General features: G+C 35.0%; 1 long non-coding RNA gene across 1 annotated transcript in view; it reads left to right on the forward strand.

Annotated features, from left to right (window-relative positions):
• LOC134471788 (uncharacterized) overlaps positions 1–19,393 on the forward strand; it is a 31,865-nt gene extending 12,472 nt beyond the window's left edge. Inside the window, exons 3-4 of the long non-coding RNA XR_010041444.1 lie at positions 16,437–16,575; positions 17,066–19,393. This is a non-coding gene — a long non-coding RNA (uncharacterized LOC134471788). The remainder of the gene's footprint in view (positions 1–16,436; positions 16,576–17,065) is intronic.
• The last annotated feature ends 982 nt before the right edge of the window (positions 19,394–20,375 follow it).

Raw genomic sequence — 20,375 nt, forward strand, 5'->3', positions numbered from 1 at the left:
GACTCATCTTCAGATCAACATACTATGATCTGCTTTTGCATATACATAGTATGAAAACATAATATCTATCGATCTATCTATGTATCTGTTGTGAAAATGTTTGCCTTAATTTATAATTCCACTGCTTGAGCTGCTTGTTTAATCATTGTTTTGCTTTTTTCTCTTTGATTTTTTAAAAATATGTCCAAGTAGCATCATGGTAAGAACCGTGATCTTGGAGTCAGAGAAACTTTCCAAATACAGTTCTTACACAAAATCTGCCATGAGAGCTTTCAACGTAACTAAATTACGAACACGAAGATGTCACAAATTTGATATCTTATGTTTGAATTCTGTTTTTATTGATAGATTTTAAATGAATAATGCATGTCCACTATATTAAAGTCAAAAGGTAAAGGAGGTACAGACATTTGCAAAGCAAATGTAAGATTATTTTCAGTCTGTTGTTTACATCAGCTGGGGATCTTTTCTTCAAATATGACCTGATATCACTTATACATCCCTAGGGAGATATTTTATGTGTATAAAGCTTATATGTGAGATACATATTTGTTATCTATTGATTATATATATATATATATATATATATATATATATATATAAAATCACTTCTTAAATACTGTTCCACCTCTAAATTGTTTTCATATATGGTCTCATGGATTCTCTTCCACAATTCACATTAATTGTAACCCTAATCCTGACACCAAATAAATTTCATCATATGGAGTTACCATAATTTGATCAATTTTCACTAATGGACATTTATATTAATACTTTTTCTAACATTGCAATAAATTAACTTGTATATGCATTTTGGTATTCACAAGTACATTTGGAGCATGAATAGCCTAGTGGTGAATCTTAAATATCAGCCCATTCAATATGTTAATGTCCATGGTTAATTTTTCTTCCTGAAATTTGCACCAAATTATACTTTCATCAACAGTGTCTGAATGCCAGTCTTTCATACCTTGCAAATCACTGTACTATCGATTTACTTGATATATAAAATGGTAAAATTGTAGATAGTTTATAAGGCGAATGGAACCTATAAAATATAAGATACATCCTTTGTCAGAGTTATTTGCAATCAATAGATTGGAATCCAGATGGTTAAGCAGAAAATTATAGATGCAAGATACATTTCAGATGATAGTTTCTGTCCTTTTCTTGGAATATGAGGAAGGTGTACAAAATATCAAAGATGTCGATGCTACATCTATTAGGTAACTTAATTATCACAACAATCATTTAATTTTGAGTAAATTTGTCTCTAATTCTTTGTGATGATGATATAAGATGCCAGAGAGAAAAAGTTAACATGAATGTCATCTGCTATAATAGATATTCCACATGTTCTCTCATTTACTCTTCACTTCTCAATGGATAAGTTAATTATTTCCATGTGATGCATAATTTAACTAGTGTTTTAAAGTACTGAAGTGAATTTTAATGGTCACAATGCTATCAAATTGCAGAATGAAGATTAAAATCTATGTCGTTTGACTATAAACATTAGTCTTTCCAGTACTCTAAGCTGACTTAATAAATGTCTTGGATCATAAATAAGAGAACTAGGTTATCCCCATGTCAGTTTGAATCTGAAAAGCAGAGTATGCTCAGATCTCCTCCCAATTATCAATTTAAATAGTAACATACATATGAAAAACTCCTGTACAAGTTAGCTAATCAGTGGAAAATAAATTCATAGACATGTAATGTTGCTGTTATTTTAAAATATAGAAATATTTAATGTTAAGACAGGTTTTTATGGTTTATTCTAATATTGTGGCTGGATAACACCTCTCCAAAATTCAGATATTGTCAATGTGTTGGTATTAGGAGGTGAAGCCCGAAAGATGTGATTAGGCATGACAAATTCTCATTATAAAAGATTTTGGGAGAGGTAGTTAATTCCTTTTGATGGTTGCCTTCTGCCTTGTAAAATACAATATTCTTCCTCTTTACAGAATGCAGTTTTCTAGACATCATCTTGGAAGCAGATATCAGGTTCAATCTAGACAACAAAACTACTGGTATATTAACCTATGATATATCAGCCACTAAAACTAAAGGACAATGAATTCCTGCTACTTTTAAATTATGCAGCCTAAAGTGTTCTGTTACACTACCACATCTAGTATAAGTACACTTCTTATATGTCAACAATATGAGAAATACATTACTGAGTCAAACATTGAATTCTAGGATATAATCATTTCCCTGGATCCACATCAGCAAATTTGATCAACCAAGGCCAATAAAAGTTCTTGTATTTATAACAGAACATGCACTGGCTTATCTCGTGTCAATATTTCCTAAACTATATTTAACTATTTAAAAACTATATTTAAGTATTTATAAATTAAGTTTAAGTAGTGCTCAAAAATCTATTTATACAACATTAGCTTTATAGTAAGCATTATAAATGATGGCAGATATAAAAATCTGGAGTGCTTAAATTCATGTATACATTGAAATGATACTCACATGTAACCTACACACATCCTCTCATGTTCTTTAAGTCATCTCTAAATTATTTCTAATACAATATTGTCATGGTGAAAGTGTAGCTGTTAATTGTTACAGGTCAACTTCACTGTAGTAAGAACTACTTAGCCGAGTAGGTCTGTTTGTAGATGACATAATAGTCTGTCTATAGATGGCTGACATGTAGTCTTAACAATCTCAGGGCCAAAAATCCATTCCAGATATGAATGGCATCAATCACTAGGCTTTTAGCATGAATAGAATAAAAATGGAAAGAAGGAAGCAATGGATCTGTTTTAGAAAAGCTTCCATTTTTTGCCATTGCCTTAGGACATTAGTCCAGTTACTTTAGTTTTCCATCACAAAAGGGTATCAAGCACTCTACAGGGAGCTTAAAGGCCTTTAAACTTTGCCTGGTGCTGCCTTCTTCACCCTCCTATTCCATACATTCTAAACACTTGAGGTGAGCATCTACTGGATGCTCTGACTCTGACCATTGTGAACTTTCCTGCCACTGACTCCTTAAACCTATCTAGAAAATCCCCTTGTGCGATTATGCATGTATCATATATTGATTTTGTTCCTTGAGAACCATGAAGGCAGTCATTGTTGTGACTATACTTTTCTGTGTGGTATAGAAGCCTTTGCAAATTGTTGGTGGCAAGAATTTAGAAATGTTTGGAGATGTGTAATAGAAAATGCTAGAATCTGTCAGCAGAAGTCAATGGGTAATTCTGGTCAGAATAAAATAAGAATGCACATAGTGAAGGCCAGAATCAGTTGGGAAGAACTTCAATGGCATTTGTATGCAAGGTCATGTGTGATATACTTTGGCAGAACATTTGTCTACATTGTGTCCATGTCCTGAAATTTAGTGGGATCCTGAGATTAAGGGCAGTGAACTAATTATAGTGGAGGCTATTTCCAAACAAGTATTCAGGCGGTGGCATAGGGACTTCTGGGTGCTTTTAATCAGATTTATAGGAGAATTAGAAGTAAAAGACAGAGAAAAAGAAAAAAAAAAAAAAACTAACAAATTCCAATTGTGGTCCAGAAGAAATGATGTGTAAATTTGGGAACACTGAAGATGTGACTGCTAAAGAAATGATTGTCATTAAAATGAAAATCAATTTGAATCCAGACCCATATCTCCCACATGTGCTAAAGTAAAATCAAAGTGGATCAAAGATATAAATATTAAAACAGAAAAAATTTATTGGAAGACAAAATAGGTAAAATTGTTGAAGATATAGGCATGGGCAAGTTTGAACAGAATTCCAATTGCACAAGAAATAACATCAGGGATCAACAAATGAGATAATACCAAATTAAAAAGCTTCTGAAGAGCAAAGGAAACATCAAAAAAAGTAAAGAGACAACCTACAGAATAGGAAAATTTTTACAACCTATGTCTTAGAAAGAATATGGATAGTATCTAGGATAAATAAAGAGCTAAAATTATTAGATACGCACTAAAAGATCCAGTAAAATAAAAGATCCAAGAACAGTGACCATAAAAAATCAAATAGTAAGTGCTGGTAAGGCTATGGAAGTAAAGGTGTCTTCCTTTTTCATTGGGGATATGTAAGTTACTCTAACCAGTTTGGAAATCAATATGGAGATTTCTCACAAACCTAAAAGGAGAAATCTCTTTTGACCCAGCTATTTCCCTAATGTATGTCTTCCTGAAAGTGTTAACGATATCTTATTACAGTGAATACATTCTTATGTAACTTTATTGAGACACAGTTTATAATAACTAAATCTCAGAATTAGCCTATATGCCCATCAACAGATGAATGGGCAAAGAAATGGGATTTATATAAATTGGCATACTATCTCCCTAAAAGAAGAATAGATATAAATTTGCTGGAAAATGTGTACTTGTCAAGACCACAATGTTAAGTGAAACACATCAAATTCATAACGCAAAATAGCACAGGATTTCCCTTATATGAGAAACCCAAATATAAATACATTATAAATAAATTAAAGGATAAAATAAAAAATCATAGTTTGAAGGGTTTCAGGTCTTTTGCAAAAGGAAATGTGACAGAGAGAGGAGTGAGGAGAGAAGGTAGTAAAAGGGATGAAAACTAAATTGAAATATGTTCTATGTGTTCCAACTCCCTACAATAAATGTTATCATTATGCACTGGAGCACATGTAGTAATAACGTATAAAACTTCAAAACAAAAGTAACTGATAGCTTTTTGCAAAGACAAAAAAACATGTCTTCAGGGTATTTCATGAATTGTTCACAGTTAACAGTTTGCCTCCTGTGTCAGAAGATACTTGGACTATAATTTATAAAAAATACTAAAGCTGTTGAGATTTAGTTAAATGGATTATTGTACTTTTAGGAGTATGTGGAATAGTTGTATTATGTTAGGCAGAATTATGAACTAAATATTCTCATTATTTGAAGATTAAATATTATTTAATGAGGCTTATTTGGTAACAATTAGAAAATGTGTTGGAGATGATGGCTAGGCTGGAGCCATTTGAGGGATTAGTGGATAACACTTCTAGACATTTCTGTGTTGGTCATGGAGGTGTGGCTTTGAGATTTACGTCTGGTTCCTGGCCCCTTTTCACTCTGCTGTGCTTTCAACTGCTTTAAACTAGTTTTACTCTGCCTCATCCTTCTGACATGATGTCTCTGCCTTGGATCCAGCTGATTATGGTCTGAAGCCATAAGCAAATTAAATCCCTCCTTCATGACGCTTTAGATGTTGGCTACTGTGTCAGTGATGACAATTCTTACTAATATAGTTAGTTACTTTAATACTGCAGTTGGTTAAGAAACTTAAGGTTACTTAGACTGAATTGTTTCTAAATTGTACACTTGAGCATTCTGATTTATGTGCCTGATTGAGATTCCCTTTTTAAAGCTTTTTAAATGTCTCTTTGACTCTCTAAAGATAAATAGATTTGGTAATAAATTCCAACTCTGAGACTACCATCTAAAAATTGCCTTCTGTCAAAATTATATTTTATTTTCTTCCTATCTCCAAACAGGCAATCTAAAAGAGTAAATTTTTATAATACGAACTGATGTTTATATCTATCTTTGAAACTATCAGTACACTGTTATCTAGCATATTTATAAACATTGCATTCACTATCATTTTCCACTATAATTTTCCATGCTTTTTTCTTATCCAGACAACTATAGTACATGTCCACACTTTACAAATGTAAGTTTGACCATCTATTTTATTTATGGGAATATCCAAATCAGTGATTCTTTAAAGTATTAGTCAAAAATTCTAATAATTCTGTCTGTCTCTACACTTCACTCATTTTACTTCATTTCCTTCTTCTGATGAAGGATTTTAATTTTTTTTTTTTTATGGAGCTCCATGGTCATACACTTTTCAATGCTTTGCTTTTGCTAGGATTTTGGGACAATTTACAGTATTCAACAGGAAAAATTGTTGTTTTCCTCAAGGTCTCTCTAATATCTGCTACACTAATGCCATTCCTGGGTCATACAGATGTCTCAGACGAGGCTCTCAATTTTTAAATTTTTAAATCACTTCTAGTGGATCTAGAAACAGGGGTTTTATAGACAAATGAACAGAAAGCATGCAGTGTATTTTACTTTTAAAATAAAGTCAAGATATTAGTACTGTCAAGATAACAGTTCTGTCACTTTCAAGATTCTACTTTTCTTTGATCATTGAATTCTTCTCCACACTAGAACAAGGATGGGATGTGAGTATGCAGCACAATGGGCTCCATTTTACCTTTTCTCATGTCTATAAGCATCTTAATATCGGTCAGATTCACTTTATTGTCAGCATCTTTTCTTTATTTTCATTATCAGACTCTCTTCATGTTGTTCTACATATTCAGAAGACTGCAGAAATTCTGAGTTTGATCAATTACTTTTTTTTTTATTTTACAAAGTTAGGCCAGCCATATACTTTAATTTTTTTATTATACTATTCTATATTATAATTACTGTACTGTATTATGCTGTACTACACTTTACTATTGCTCCAAGTATCAATATTGATGACTCAAAGAACTATTATAAGAAATAAATGACTTAGCTAATAAAAAGTGTTTTAAAAATAATCTTAGTAAATAAAATATTTCATGTATTTATTTTAAGAGCAATGTAGGTCAGTGGTGGAAAACCTTTTCGAGACCAAGTATTAAGCTCCAACTTAAATCTCACTTATTTATTGCAGTGTCAACACCCCAGTTAAACTTGCACACTGAAGTTTTAATTTAGAAACGAAACTCTACATTGACATCTCTTGTTTTAAAAGAAATACAATAACACATGTGTCATAGGTTCACCAACCCTGATCCTGGCTTTTCTAGAGAAAAGAACTGATCAGTCAAATAGCAAAGTCACAGCAGTTGGAGCATTGCTATTGAACGTAATGAACGCAGCAAGCTTTTCCTTTTTAAAAGCTATGTAACCAACTAGTCATATAATCTTCAAACAGAAAACAAAGAGCTAGTTTGAAACATGCCCCTGTAAAAGAAACTCATGCCCTTTTCTCACTATTAAAAGTAGAAGATATTCAAGTGTTATATCATATGAAGAGTCTATCAACTGATTTATAATCCTTGTCAAAATGTAATGGTTTCATTATTAGAAATGGTATTCTATTTCTGTTTTATGGGATTAGACTTACATTTAGTTTTAAATTATCAAGTGAAAGTGGGTGCAGAACCAGAATTAATATATTTAGTAGAACACATTGACCTGACAGACCACTAATCAAATGGGTTAATTCTGTATAGTTTCTCATAACAAGAGAGAAAAAGCAAAATGAGAAGGGATAAGGAACCAAACTGAGTCATGCAGTTTACAGTCTGAGCTTACTTTAAAGTTCAGCTGCAGAGAGCACTGAGCCGTGAAAACAAGTAGAGAAATGACAGTTAATTCCCAGTAATCACACTAATAAGTGGACAAATAGCTCTAAAAATATGAAAATGTGTGGTAGATGCAGCAGGATTCTCAAGAAGCTTCTTTATTTTGGTCCTAAAATAAAATCATCTGGACAAACCTGAGGCACTGCTGGAATAACTTTGTCACTTAATGTCATTAGATTTTGCCTAACACACAGATTGATCAACCAGAAAATATTTGTCAAGTGTTTGTTTAGAAGGCAGCCTGCTTTAAGCAACTTTAAAGAAAATTTTAAAATTGTGTTTAGTGCAGACTTTGACTTTAAAGAATTGACGATCTAATGGGGAATTTTAAACACAAATTAAAATCTTAGAATAGTAAGTAATACTGCCCTGGGAATATCACTCATTGGTACAGCATCTACTTGGCAAGCATGAGGTCAAGAGTTCGATTCCCAGTACAAACAAAACAAAACTGTGAAAGAATAGCAAATAATATTAACTGAATTTAACTTCTAAATCATTTTTTCTGCAACATTAATGCTTTCTGCAACACTTCCAAACTCCTGTTGCACAGTGTCTCACTAATCACTGCTAATGACAAGGAATTCACTCAGTCTTGGGTTTGTAGGACAATGAATTCCATGTGGACTAGTCTAAAACTTAGAAAGTTCAACCATATATTGAGTGAATCTTGTTCTCCGTAATTTCCAATAAAAGTTCTTGCTCTGATGATCATTTGTTTGTGTTTCATCCTGTTCAACATGGTAATATTTCAAAAATAACATGATCCCTATTAGCCATCTTCTAGGCTTTTTCTTGCTTTACTTCAAATACTCATTTTAGTTCATTTACCCATGTAGCAAGGTTTCAAAGCCCCTCACGATCAGGACATTTCTCCTATTTGAACCAGAAATTCTTCAGGGTGTCATATAAAGTAAATTTTCTAAGGACAGTAATACTGGTGCCAAACATAAATTTTGTTGTTCTCTTCAGTTTTCTACTTCTCAAGCTAAAGATTAAAGTCTCTCTGTAATTAATATTCGTCATGTGATAATAATCTTTTTTTATTTTGTTTCCTCTATACCTCCTTTTGCTGTTTTAAAAACCCCTCTTGTGACACATTTCCATTAATCCCTATTTACACAAATGTTCTTCTGATTTGCAAAACAGAAAACAAAAGGGATGATTTTGTATGTGTGTGTGTGCATGCACACGCATGTGTATGTGTGCACGTGTGCATGTGTGTGTGGTTAGTTTAGAACATAAATCATAATCTGTCCAGGTTCCCATTCATAGTACTTGCTAAATTATGATATTGTTATGTCAACCCATAAACCAATTATTTAGAAGAGATCATTTAAAGCAATTTTAAAAGAAAACAAAGACCATGAAAAGTTAAAAAATAATTATCATTTTAGGACACACTAGAGTTATTTTAAGGCTAAAAACAAATCTAAGAGTATTTCACTATTAAGATGATTGTTAAAAAATAAAACCTTTGCTTCATCAATTAATTATTCACTTTTCAAATTTAATCCAGTAAATCCAACTAGCATATGAAATATCTTCTTCTAGTCTCATATCTAATGCACTTTTCACAGTTCTGTTGGATTTGAGGTCAAGTCATGACACGACTGAGTGAAAAATAACTCAGGATTTTAAATTTTTCCTGCCCGTCTTTAAATAATAAAAGCCATTGTGCACTTAGAAGCTTTTAGAAAGCATAAGGCAGTTATGAATCTTCCATATGATTGCTGTGGGTTATATGAGAGTCATCCACAAAGACTACATTTTGGTTGCGTATTTCAGGTGTGTGTCTCATGAGGCTTACCGAATACACGTTTAGGAGGAAGAATATCCATTAGCAAAGGCCTATGTTTCCATTCCCTTCCAATATAATGTGCAACTGATAGTAAACATTTTCTTCAACATTTTCAGCCTTTTGTGAGAAGCAAAAATTCATGACTATTACTGTGCTAAATTCTGGAATTCGGATGATACAGGCAGGAATAACACAGGAAAAATGATGATATAGGCAAAATGATCTGAAATGAAATTTTAAGAATCACTTATTTTGCTGTGCTTATTTATTGAATCAAAAAATCAGAAATTTTATGTTTTGTTACTTTTTTATTTTTACATGAATAAGGATGCACAGTCAGCTGTATTGGGGTCTGATCAAATGTCTTTTATTCTTTCTAGATATTACTGAAAGTAATGAGCAGTCCATAGAGTTAAACACACATTATAACACCACAGGAGAATAATAACAAAACTGTGGAATATAGAATTAGAAAAAGACTGTTTGAACAAAAGAAGAATTGTGGAATTGACCTACTAAAATCACATAAACATTCATCTTGCCTTTATCTACAATCTTCTATCTATTTTTGCTGGGGATTTTGCCCATGAGAAATGACTCAACCTTTTATAACTCCACCAGAGGTTCACTGTACATTAAGTGCAACATTTTTGTATTATTGGAAAAGTCATTGTATGTTAAAGTACTGATACTCTGACAGATTCTCAGGTAGCATTAAAACTTGAACATCATATTCTATAAGCCTGAAGAACAATGAGCATATTTAATGAAAGTTTAATTCTTGAGGACACACACATATTTTTCTGAATGGGAAGCTATAACATCTCTAATTAAAACTAGAATACAAACATTTTCATCACATCACAGTTTAAATCTATTTCTTAGTTATCCTCTCTTAAATTTTGAATACCTGTTATAGAAATTCTGCTTTGTAACTCTCCTCTCTCCTTATTCATAAATGCTTCTTGTTCATAGTTCATCATGCTTTGTTGATTATGTGTAACTGCACTCTTCCAACCAGAACCAATAGAGCAACACCCATTCATGAGGCAGGGATTAGGTGGTTTAAAATGAGAATTGTCTGACAGATTGCTGTTACCTCCAAAGTGACTGAATTCCACAAAATCTTCTCTTCTCCAGGAAATAGTCAAATATATATATATATATATATATATATATATATAGTCTGTACATTTTAAAAGTCAATAACTGCCTACTTCAGAGTACATGACAACTTGCTTTTAAAACTGATAACTCATGTGACATGAATAATATCACTGATGTGTCATGAGTTATTCCACATTTTTCTCAGAAATGTATTTGCATTAAAGCTGTTGTTTTTTAAAAATCTCACTGCATGTGTTTATTCTTTTAAATCTCTTTCACTGAAGCACTTTAACTGTGCTCTTAACTTTTATCAAATAAACCAGCCTAATTAATGTAGTCTTCAAGGGCATAGGTCAAAAGGCTAAGAATGGTATTGATTCATTGATAGTATAGATGTTTCTTAAATAGTGATGGAGTTACAACCTATTAAACCATCCAAATAAGATTATGATGGGTTTACATCATAAGTTTAAAAACATCCTAAATTGAAAATATATTTAACGCATCCAATCCACTGAACCTCCTACCTACACATTCCACTGTGGAGTGTGGTTGTTGACTCTCAATGCCAGGTAGCTGAACAGGAGGTGTGAATCTGCCACTCCCCAGCATTGTGATACAGTGTAGTACTGCATATCATTAGCCCAGGAAGAGACGAAAAATTCAAAAGAGGTTGAAGTACAAAACCTCCTGCACAGTTATAAACTTTAAAAACTTTAAGCATTCTCAATGGATGTCAAGCATGGTGATACATACCTGTAATTCCAGGACTCTGGGAGACTATACATCCAACACGGAACATTCTTATGTTAGGAAGTGTATTTCTCCCAGAACAGGTAGCACATAAAAATTAGCATTGTTAACATTTGAGCTCCCCATGAATAAATGAGCTCTCCTTTTTAGCATCTGTACTTATTCACTGCAGGTTGATTTCATTTAAGCTGAAGTGAAAACAAGGAAATGAACATGTTTGGAAAGTATTGTTTAGAAACTAAGTATGGTGCTGTCATGACAGTGAAGCCAGAACCAAAAAAAATAAGCATAAAATGCTTAGCAACAAACTTAGCAACATATGTCACAAAGGACAGAATCCTGAACTATGCAAAGATTAATCCGTTTTGTTTCAGACCCACACAAACAGATGCACCAATTTTGTGCATGTTGACATTTCAAAGACAGGATTTTACATTTACCTGCTCTGCAAAGGGCTTCAGCTTTTATATAATAAAGAAGTGTCCATTTAGTTGACTTTTTGTCAACTAACACTTGACACGCCCAATTTAAAAGAGAAAAACAGTATTTTGGTTCACAATTTTAGTCCATGGCCACCTTTGTTCCAAGTGGAAATGGCACTGCAGAATGGCACAGTGAAGTTGACAGGAAGTAGAGAGAGAGCCGGAGAACTAGAACAAGAGGATGAAATGACAGACAAGAATATGTCTTTGCAAGTCATGCTCCAGGACACATCTCCTCTAGCCAGCCCCGCTACTCAGTTATGAACACACAAATGGATCAATCCTTTGATGACTATAGATCCCTGAAGAAACAATCATGTTCCAAGACTTCCATTTCTAAACATGTGAGACTCTTGGAGAACGTTTTAAGTCTAAATCATAGCATGTGCTGTAAAATTACTATATTTTACAGCAGATAAAAATGTTATTTTAAATTCAGTGAGACAGCACAAAGTGTTCTCAGCACTATGGAGGCTAAGAGTAAGTTTCAGTGCAGCCTGGGCTGCACAGGTAATGTCTCTAAAATCTAGAAAAAGAAAAATAAGTTACTGTAAAGCTTTACTCAAATGTGTGCCATATTCGTGTGTTCTATCCTGCCTCAGATCAAGCTGAACAGGTAAATAGTGATGTATATTTAAGTTATAAAAATGCATCATAGTCTTTCCCAAGAAGATGATTCTCAGTAATGATATTCATATTGCTTCCATGAATAATGTTTGCAAAAATATAACACATGATCAATTCAAATATCTTAAGGAAAGAAGGATGAAAAGAGATTAGAAGGTACAAAGGAATGAAAAGGAAAAAGACAAAAATTTGAACTCTTAAATAAATTTTTGGTTGGTGAATTCCAAGTGATAAAATTAAAATGTTCAAAATTTAAAATTTTGCATTTGAGTATCCATACTGTCTGTTTGAGGCTACAAAACATGTGACAGAGGAAACAGCATAGAAAATATAATGAACTGACCAGAGTATTAAACCCTTTCTATTGACAGTGAGTGAGAGGTTTCTACAGAGGTCTACTGACATCTCAATTTAATAGGTAGGTGGGTAGATTATTAGTAGATCATTAAAAAAATTTTAGGAAAATATTTTCAGGAAAATATACATTAGAGAAAATATTGGACACTATGAAAAATTTCTCAAAAATAAAAAAGGCTGGGCTATATTAAATTTATACACAGAACTGGAGAGTAGGCTGGGCTATATTAATTTTGTACACAGAACTGGAGATTGTAGAATTAACTTTATGGAGCTGCCACACTTTTTCTGCTATACTGATGCAGAGAATAAACAGACCATGGATGACATGGTTTACATCAATACAGCAAAGCTGGTTGTAACGGAAGGCTTCACATCCTAATTGAACTCTATGAAAGTTTATGAATGCAGACTATAAAGCAAACGTTGTAAGCCCTGGGGTTGGTGATAAGGCAGACTGATACTTAAGCCAACAGAATGAACAACAAGCAGGTCAGTGTCAGAGAGACAACAAGCCATAAAGCCCAAGTCACTGGGCAATGGGACAGCTGGCTTAGTGCTGGAGTGAGGGAGAACAGGTACACAGTCAAAAGCTGATGCCAGAATCGTGCTCAGATACCTGACTTTGCCTAGAAGTTAAGCTACAGGACAGTAAATATTATTGGCTATCTGTCTAAATCAGTGAGTTCAGATTGAGAGTTTTCTAGCTGAGACAACCAGGACAGTAACAGGCATCTCATTGCAAATGGGATTGAAAGACTATTTCAGTTTACATAATTCACAAGCACAGGCGGTCAGTTCAATAAAGACTATTGTTACTACTGCTTATATTAATAAATATCAATAATTAAAGCTACTATTTATTGACTGTGCACTTACTATTTAGCAGAACCTTCTCAATACGTCCTAACATTGATATTGCTATTATGACCTCATTTCTTCAGGCCCAGAGAAAATTAGAATTTTTCTGTAGTCAGCTGGCAGGGCTGAAATTTTACGCAAATAAGGCTGCTTTCAAAATTTAAGCTTTTAAGTATCTTAAATCACTAGTGTGACTTTCATTAACACATTTACTGAAGAGCTGTTATGTTCAGACAATCTCTAATGGTTTGTAAGAAATAAAACTGGTAAGACATAATAACTTCTTAGAAGGTGATTATAATGTAATGTAAGAATGCTATAAGTATGATGTATTTTTGATAATTTAAATGTTTCCATATAAAGGATAACAATTTGTGTGTTAGAGGCCAGTACTTAATTGTTTTTGTTTCTCTTCTTGTTTCTTCTATAGGGAGAGGGTCAATGATATACTTGAATGTACATTTGCGCCTTGATTTTTATCCTAAGGAAATTTTAGAAGCATATTAAAACTGAAATATACTTCATAGACTATAAAACTCACCTTTTAAAGTACGAAATTGAGTGCTTGATAGTTTATTACAAGATCAGGAAGCCATTTTTCTCTCATCGCAAGACATTTCTTTATTCTGTCAATCCAGTGATGTTTAAGTTTGGCTTAAAATTTCATTGTTTCTCAGATTTTAAAAGAAGAAATTCCTTTTTAAAAAGTTCATCTAAGGTAGAATAAAGATGTTAGGGAATAACTGCCTTAGTTGTATGAGAGAAAACAAACCTTAAACACTTATCCTGCCCCTCTCTCCTTACTGTGTGAAACAATTACTGAAAAAAATACTTTATTGATTTCTGAAGGTACTCAGTGAATAACCTGGAAAAAGAACTAAAAATGTTGCATTTTCTGGGTGGACTAAAAGACCAGAGGAATGAGAAGCTATTAAAAATGAAAGATCTCCAACATACTGTATTGCATAAGGGAAATACATAGAGATGCTCTTATGAACATTATAGGCTACATTATGAAATCCAAAAGTCATATGTTGAGGTCATACTCCCAGTATTTTAGAAATTAATTTGGAAATAAATTTATTGATGTAATTTGATGCATTAAAATGAGGTGAGTAGGATTAATCCTAACTCAACATGACTAGTTTCCTAAACTGGAGTAAGTGTAGTCATAAAGACATGCAAACAATGAAAAGACCATGTGAAGACTAAGGTCGAGGGGTGGGTCACGTATTCATGCCTATGAATGCCAAAGATCTTCAGCCATCCACAGAGAGATAGGCAAGGTCTTGGAGCAGATTCCCTTTCACACTTTCACAAAGAACTATCACTGCCTATAATTTTATCTTGGAAATTTAGCAACCTGAAATATAATACAATAAATTTCTGTTGTTTAAATAATCACACTGTTAATCTGTTACAGCTACCAAGGTAAACTGGTGCTGCATACATTTAACACCTAGCATGAGAACTGTTTTGCAAAGACAATCATTAAAATTTTCCATGGAAATTAGTGTCCCAGGAGTTCTTTTTTTTTTTTTTTCCTGGAAAGAAAGATTCATGAGAGTCAATTGCAATTGTCCTGAGACTTAATTTTTATGGGAATATTCTCCATTTCATCTGCTCTTTATCCTTTATCTAGCAAATTAAAATTACTGTTAAAAAAGAATGAAAAAGTGATTCAGAAAGTAATATAAATTTGCAGGAAACAAATACCAATTCTTCTATAATTTTGTCATGTTACTGCTAAGCTAGTAGCTTGTCCTTGGTACATTTGTATAGACAATGCCAAAATATTATGCAAAATAGAGCAGGTTTGAGAATAAATTCTCTGTGCAGAAAATAATATATTTGTCTCTTTTTCATTTATTTAATTTTTTTTTTCCTTTAACTTAATTTTTATTATTATATACTTGAAGTACAAAATGTTTACATTTGTTGTGTGGAATTGGAAATTTAATTGAAAAATTTATGAGGAAAAGTGTAATAATTTCATGCATACAGAGAGTATAATGATTAAATAAGAGATATACTTCCACATTCTTCAACATTTAAATTTTTTATTGATGTATTCCATATTTTACAACTGAATAAAAAAGTTAAACTATACAGTGAGAATTTTTATAATAACACCTCAAATATATATTGAAAGATTTATAATGGAAAAAGTGAGTTTTCAATTATTTTACAATTTTAGTTGTAATGACAGGTTATGAATTGGTGGTAAGCCATATGAGACCTTGTAAATGCTTAAAATTAATAAAAATTCACTTGACTTGACTTAGTCACGTTTTTATATAAGGTGGTAATTAATACAAAATAACAAGGAAAAACATGAAAAAATACAGCGGTACCTCAGTTCCGGGATGCCTCTGTTTGCAAACTCTGCATCTGATGACAAAAAAAAAAAAAAAAAAAAAAAAAATTCCGCTATTTTCCCCACAAGATGTGCAACAAATTAAGTTTGCAAACCAAGATATGACAGAATACTTCTCCATTTCATTCTCTGAGCACATTCACTACTTTTTTCTTTTCTCTGCCTTTTTAAAAATTGAAACCTTCAAATCCTACTTTCGAAAATTTCACTTATTTTGTGGCTTATAGTTTATAGCTTAGATGTTTAGCTAGCAGTTAGACTGCAACAGTGACTGAACTTTGGTCAGATCTCTCCCTTAATTGGCCCTTACAATCTATAAAAAGGGAAAACCAATGGGTTTATTGCAAAACAACCAAATTACCTGATGCCCACATTCTATGTGTCAATTAACCAGGTGTGTAAAAAGATCTTGTAACATTCCAAAGCAATGATAGTGCTGCAAGAAGGTGGTATGGGTGGAAACCCTGACCCTGTGAATTCATACAGGGCTATATAATGGAAGGGAACAAAGGTATTGAGACCAACCAGCCAGAAATTACAGTGGCCAAAATTGACTGAAAAGTTTTGAAATAAGCATTACTTGTTTCTGAACTCTCATTGTGCTATGGGTAAATTTCTTGAGGATGCTGCAATATTTGGGAGCCCCAAGCAAGAGTTACCCATGAGGAATCCCTCTTTGCAGGGGTCTCTATGCCTTCTTGCCTGGCAGCCAGTACCAGGTGGCAGGGTGCCCTGGCTTATTTCAGCCAAACTCAGAGTGGCTGAGGGAACAGATACCTAGCCCCACGACAGAGACATTTAGTATCTACACCTGGACCCAGGTAAGCACTTCTCATTTGGTTTTGATTTCCTATTTTGGCAATTCGCAGATGGCTTACTCCAGACTTTTTTTTATTCTGTGCTAGCAGTTGGTTATTTAGTGAACCTGGGAAGAGTCCTACACACCAGATGTAGTGGGTTTTCCCTGAGTTTATTGCACATTTTGAAGTCAGTGAGGGAAGTGTGTCTCTCCTAGGATGGTTTGTCCTTTCTGTGTTGGTCAGATGAATTTCTAGCTCACCACAAGAAAAGGTCATTGTTGTCATCATTTCAAGCTTTTTGAATTTTTGCTTTTGTTTCTAGCTGGAATGGCTAAGTAAAGAAGGGATGTGTCGTGGTTTATGTCAGTGGCCCCCAGGCATTTATATTATACATCTGTTACTGGTTCATTGTATAGTGCTAGGATTGATGGTGTCAGTGCTACACATACCCAGAGGTGGAGCCAGCATGTGAGGTAATGGCAGGAAGAAGGTGTGTCTTGCTGTCTTGCAGGTTTCTACCTTGATGTTTGCAGACACCATGAACTGCGGCACCACCATGCCACCTGCCTTGGAGCCAACTGAGTATGGACTGAAACTTCCAAAATCTGTAAGAATTAAAACTGTGCATCCCAACTTGGTGAATCAGGTATTTCGTCTCAGCAACCAGTAAAAATTAATTAAGACAGAATTTGGTACAAAGGAGTGGGGTTGTTTGCTCTGACTATACCTGACCATGCTTTTTTGGGAGGCTTTAGAAATGGCTTGTGGGCAGAGTTTGGAAAGTTTTGGACATGTCACTTGAATGTAGAGCTGGAGCAGCTTAGGCTGTTCTGTAGAGGAGATTCTTGTCAGAGCTCAGGAGACCAGAAGGCTGATAGAAAGCCTGATGGTAAAAACCAGGCTTGGGAGGTTTCTGCTGAGAAGGACTGCATTGGTTGTTGGACTCCCAATGATGTGTGTTACGGCTTGACAGTTTATCTGCATTTTGCTCATGCACTGAAACTTTGCTTGAGACTAAGACTAAGGGCAATGGACTGATTAAGCTGGAAAAGGAAATTTCAAGCAGTCAAATGTTGAGGCTTTGGCATAGCTATTGTTGGGGGCTTTTAGCCAGATTTATGTTGCAAATCAAGAGCAAAGAGCCCAGCAGGATAATTTATAATACTGTGAGTTTGGCCAGAAGGAAACTCCAGTGAAGCTATGGATTATAAAGTTCAAACTAAGACTTAGATTGCTGAGAAGAAACAGAGAGATAAGAAAGATGGCCCCAGAGCATCCCAGGAAGCAGCAGGTCTCTGACCTTTGCAGCCTCAAAACTGCAAAAGTGAAAGAATTTGCTCAGAATGATGAAGGAAGCCTCATGAGGTTCCAGAATGGGAGCAAAACAGAAAAGCTTTTTTTCACAAGCAGGTTAACCAGCCTGTAGGCAATTGATCCCTACAGCCAAGAGAGAAAAAAGTGTGGCTACTGATCCAGATGGCAGCAACCCTTGGCAGCATCCACAGGGTGCTGATTTTCAGTGCAAGGGAAATGCACAAATTCTGAAGGTAAGATGACTTCCACCTCAATTGCAAAGGGCCTGGGAGGACAAGCAATGTGCCCCTGAGAGGGTAATTTGTAAAGATGTAAGGGTGAAGCCAAAGGTGCGATGGAGACCCCAGAAGTTTGGAAAATCCAGGAACGTGGTTGATCCAAGGAAAGCTGCAAAAAGTGAGCAGAGAGGATTTAAGAGAAAAGCTGCAGAAGCTGAAATCCCTGGAAGTGCCATGAGGGTGGAATCACACAAGCCTTTTGGAGCTTGCAACCAGATTGCTTCAGATGCTGAGCATGGAATTCTGGGACTTAATGTTTTCCCTGCTGGAGGTTGGACTTGTTTTGTTTCCAGTGCTTTATATTCCTCTGTTTGTAACTTTTGGAATGGTAATGTTTATCTTGTGCCTTTGCATTTCAGAAATGTTTAACCTTGTTTCATTTGTACAAGAGGTTACAGTTAAGAGTTTGCCATTGATCTTGGAGGAGACTTGGGACTTGGACTTGTCAGTAATGATGAAACTGTTAGGACTTTGGCAACTCTTGGAGATGGACTAAATGTGTTTTATATCAAGGATGTACATGAGTCCTGTGGGCTAGAGGTAGACTGTCATGGTTTATGTTGGTTGCCCCTAGGGCTCATGCATTTACATTATGCATCTGTGATTGATTCATTGTAAGTGCTTGGATTGATAGTGTCAGTGGTACACCCACCTAGGGGTGGAGCCAGGATGTGATGTGTCTTTTTCTCTTGCCCCTTTCTACCTTGCCATTTGCAGCCACCAAGAACTGTGGACCTTTCTTGCTACCCTGCCTTGGAGCCAACTGAGTATGGACTGAAACTTCCAAAATCTGTAGAAAATAAACCTTTCCTTCACAACTTGGTGCATCAGGTATTTGTCTCAGTGACCAATAAAAATTAAATAAGACAGATGGTGAGGGAACTGGCTGAGACAGACTGCAGGATTCACAGGTTTGTTAATGGTGATCACTATGAAATCCACTGGCAGCAAGTCAACTGGGATGGGTTGCATGCTCAGTGATTTCGATAAATTCAAATGTAGCAGAGATTACAAGGTTAAGGTGAGGAAAAGAAAACTCTGGACATTTTGTGAATCTAAATGGCCCACCCTTGTGGATAGATGGGCAGAGGAAATGCTTGACCTTCAGAGAGCCTACAGGGTATGAAATTTAATTACTGGAAACCCAGGGCATATAGATCAGTTTCCATATATCAATTCCTAGATAAAAGTGACTTCTCCTTGGCTTACACTATATTTGGAGTCTTCTAGAACAGGCATTGGTAATTCAGGAGAGGTCATCTAATGCAAAGCCCCCTATAGTACCTCCATCCTCTCAGGAGGAACCCTTAACTCATTTTGTGACTACTCCACCTCCACTTTTTGGGTACCTGCTATTGAACTCTTCAGGGACCACACCAGTGTGCATGGAACATGATTCCCTAGGACACTGAGTTCTGGGCAGGTCCTGATATGAGAGGGGATGTGGCCATGAGAGGGAATGTGACCATCCCATAGTGGATGAAAGTGCACCATCCACTGTGGAGGAGGAAGTGTCATCCTCCTTCCCTGTTTCTGTTTTGTCTCTCTGGGAAATGGTGGTGGCAGGACCTGGAGGGGCAGTTCAGATCATTTTTTTATATACTGCTTTGAGCTCCAGCAACCTGTATAACTGGAAAACTCAAAATCCCCCATTCTCTGAGCAGCCACACACTCTGATTAATTTGATGGAATCAGTATTTAAGACTCACTGCCCCAATTGGATTGACTGCCAGCAATTGCTCTATATTCTACTTACCTTAGAGGAGACAGAGCATATGGAAGGAGGCAAAGATTGTATAAAAGCCTAAGGGCTGGGGACACCAGGGAAGTGACAGAAAGCCTGAGATGTGGGCTGCCCCAGGAAGCACGAAATTGAAATCCCATCACAGACGATGGGATTAAGAGTTTGAATGATCACCATGTGGCTCTGTTGAAAGAGCTTCACTGCAGCCTGCCAACCCACACATTTGTAAAGAGTGGCAGAGTTACACCAGGTCACCAGTTAGAGCCTTTCTGTTTTCCTGGAGCTCCTGTGGAAAGCTTATCACACATTCACACCATATGACTCCCCTATAATCTGGAAATGCTTGCATGGTAAATGTTCTTTGTTACTCAATCAGTGCCTGACATTCTCTGTTAAACTGAAGATGTTGGACAGATTTACTGAAAGGACTACAGCTCATTTAGTAGAGGTAGCTCAGAATGTTTATAACACTACAGAGGACACAA

Source organism: Cavia porcellus, unplaced genomic scaffold (assembly GCF_034190915.1).
Source record: "Cavia porcellus strain 051 isolate PalLab524CR breed Dunkin Hartley unplaced genomic scaffold, mCavPor4.1 scaffold_20, whole genome shotgun sequence".
Lineage (NCBI taxonomy): Eukaryota > Metazoa > Chordata > Mammalia > Rodentia > Caviidae > Cavia > Cavia porcellus.